Here is a 3153-nt window from a genome sequence, read left to right as displayed (position 1 = left end):
TCACCCCGCATGAATTGTTCCTTCATGCGATGGAATTTAAAATGATGGATCTGACCAATCAAAAACATTTTAAAAATTAAGTGGTCATTTAGCGACCACTCCATCTAATGACATTCAGAGTGATTGTCGTTTAAGGGAGGGGTGATGTAACGGGGTGTATCGTTACATGAAATTAACACTTAAAGGTTGTTAATTAATATATTATCTAAAAGGTAGATAATATTTGGAGGATATTACTTTATATAGTAATGTCCTGAATTCTTATCCATAAATAGGTATAGACCATTATGTCTATTTATTCCGCAGACTAATCAGCTGTAGAAGTAATCAAAGAGAGTTACAAGATAAGATAGATAAGAATTCATTTACATGTTTAGTATTAGTTTATAGTTAAGTCAACATTTACAAAGATAGATTAACAAGACACTTAACTATATTAATACAGTTTTCATTTTACCCTCTTAAGCTAACTTGCCTTAAGAGAAGTCTCCCTCTATACGTACAGTGTAAGTCATCTAACGGAAAGCACCACTCACAGCTGAAGCAGTGTGAAGTGGACTTGTACTGAAACAGTACAAGTCGTAGTGCCCCGTTATAACTCGGGTGTCGTAACGGTACCCAGTGGCCAGCCTACTCTAGCGGGACACGGCATTCGCAACGCTGCATACCATAGAGGGCAAGCCCTCGGCTCTGAGTCAGGTACAGAGATGTACCGGGTTGGCATAGATGCCGCTAAGTGATCTTGGCACGACGACTTGTACTCCTTCAGTACAAGTCCACTTCGCACTGCTTCAGTTGCGAGTGGTGCCTTACGTTATTCCACGTACACTAGTACGCGCAGAGGAAGGCTTCTCTTTAAGGTAACTAGCTTAAAGAGGGTAACATGAAAACTGTATTAATATAATTAAGTATCTCTTCTTTCTATATGTTAACTCTGACTTTATTATAAACAATTACTAAACATGCAACTGAATTCTTATCTTATCTGTCTCTCTCTTTTGTTTACATCTCGGAATAAATTGATATAATGGCCTATACCTATTTATGGATAAGAATTCTGAACATTTCTATACAAGTAATATTCTCCAAATATTATCTACCTTTTAGATAATATATAAATAAACAACCTTTAAGTGTTAGTTTCATGTAACGATACACTCCGTTACATCACCCCCTTAAACGACAATCACTCTGAGTGTCATTGGATGGAGTGGTCGTCATGTGACCACTTAATTTTAAAAAATGATGTTAATTGGTCAGAACCATCATTTTAAATTCCATCGCATGAAGAATAAACTCATGCGGGGTGACGATAGTGCTGCGCCTTCGGCTGCGGTTCGTGCAGCCGCAAGTGACGCACTGTTATCTCTTGCGACGGATAGAACGTCTGCCGTAGTATCTTCCACTCGCACAACACTAGATTATGCGTGTGCACGTGGTGATTCACCACGTAAATACGACCTCTCTTTGGAGGTCGACTACGAATGCGAGTCGGACGAAATGGCCGACTCAGGAAGAATAGAACAGTCGCCTGATAGACGTCAGGCGGCTGACTATGAGCCTTCGAATGAGAGGGCTCAATCTGATAGACGTGTGAACAGTCTATTTGGTTCCGACGATGAGGATGATCCCTCATCGCCCGTACGATCTTTCGTACGGTCTCCCGTACGGTCTCCCGTACAGTCTCCCGTACAGTCACCTGCACGTGTTTCTGTGCAAGGTGATGACGATGGCGTAAGCCATCGTAATAAAAGTCCTCGTGGTACCCCTAATTCAGCGGGTACCACTCAGGGGAGTGAAGACAGTAAAATGTCTAATCTCGCCCCTGAAAAGAAGCCGTAGCTTTTGCCCGTACGGCTAATCAATAGCTTGTCTGGAGAGAGTACTCCTCACAATATTTGTCCCTTATGTATCCCGACGAAGCTACATGGCCTTGATCCCAGCGCAAAGAATATTCGGGCTGAGGAAGATTTTTATCTCGATGCTTTTCACAAGCATCGATAGCTTAGTGGCAACAATAAGCGAGATAAAGTCTCGCTTATGCAAGCCTGTAGCGCGTTCATTCGCAATGTCAAAGACATTGGACGCGAAGCCTGGCTTCAAAGGTTTAACGCGATTCGCGTTAAGATTGTGAAATGAACTTTAAACGGTTTAAAGTTTAAATTGCATCGGATGTCACGTGAGGCTGGACTTCCATGTCTCACGTGGGGTGATCCCTGTCCGTGTTGTGTTGACAACTCGAAGAGGGTAAAAGGGAATAGACATCCCCTTTTACCCTTCTGAACCACCGGATGGGTCTCGTTATACTGACGGACGAGGCCCTCAACGTCAGCAACCAGCTGGAAACGAGGCTCTAAGCTGTCATGTGAAGGTTAATAACCGCGCCAGCGAACAAGATAACTCGTTCGCTGCCTCATCACATCACAATGGTCCTGGATACGCTCCACAAGGAAAATTTGACCACCGTGGGAATCCACCAATGGTTGTGGTGGAGGAGGGAAAATTAGATCCGAACCGTATGTCGGATCTAATGTCGAAGATCGACAAAATCGATCACTTCCTCCATGATTTGGAGGAGGGTCTTGAACACGAGCGCGGTAAGCGTCGCTCGTTGGAACAGATGGTGCAGAATCACCATATCGAGCGGTTGGAAGACCGTTCGAAGAGTGCGTACTCCATGTTGGAGTACGAACGGAAATATCACGCTGTTCGTGATGAGCTGTCGTCAGCTCATCGCAACCTCGGAACCGGCATGAGAAACTCCAGGATCAGCTTGAGATTCTGGTTCGCGATCACAAGAATCTCTTGGGGATTCTTGAAACGGGTGGCCAAATCCGTCCTCGGAAAAAGACGCGTACTGATGGTACGGGTGGAGCCGACAAACGTAAAACGTAGGATGCGTTCGCATCCTACGTGGCAATTCTATTGTGTACGCATTGCCTCTACGATGCAGTACACGGAAAGGCCCAATGAACTTGGGTAGTAGTTTACTGCTACCCACATTAGTGACTAATCGCTTAGGTAAGTTTACCGTAGAGAGTAGCACTAGATCATTAATATTAAATGAATGAACATTTGCTCTTCCATGTTTGTCCGCATTCCGTTTCTGTCGGTCCACTGCGTTAGCAATGGAATCCTGAACGAAACGGATAA

This window comes from Bremia lactucae, assembly GCF_004359215.1.
Source record: "Bremia lactucae strain SF5 chromosome Unknown BlacSF5_NotPlaced_200_SHOA01000120.1_2678225bp, whole genome shotgun sequence".
Taxonomy (NCBI): domain Eukaryota; phylum Oomycota; class Peronosporomycetes; order Peronosporales; family Peronosporaceae; genus Bremia; species Bremia lactucae.
This window is presented reverse-complemented; position numbering follows the sequence as displayed.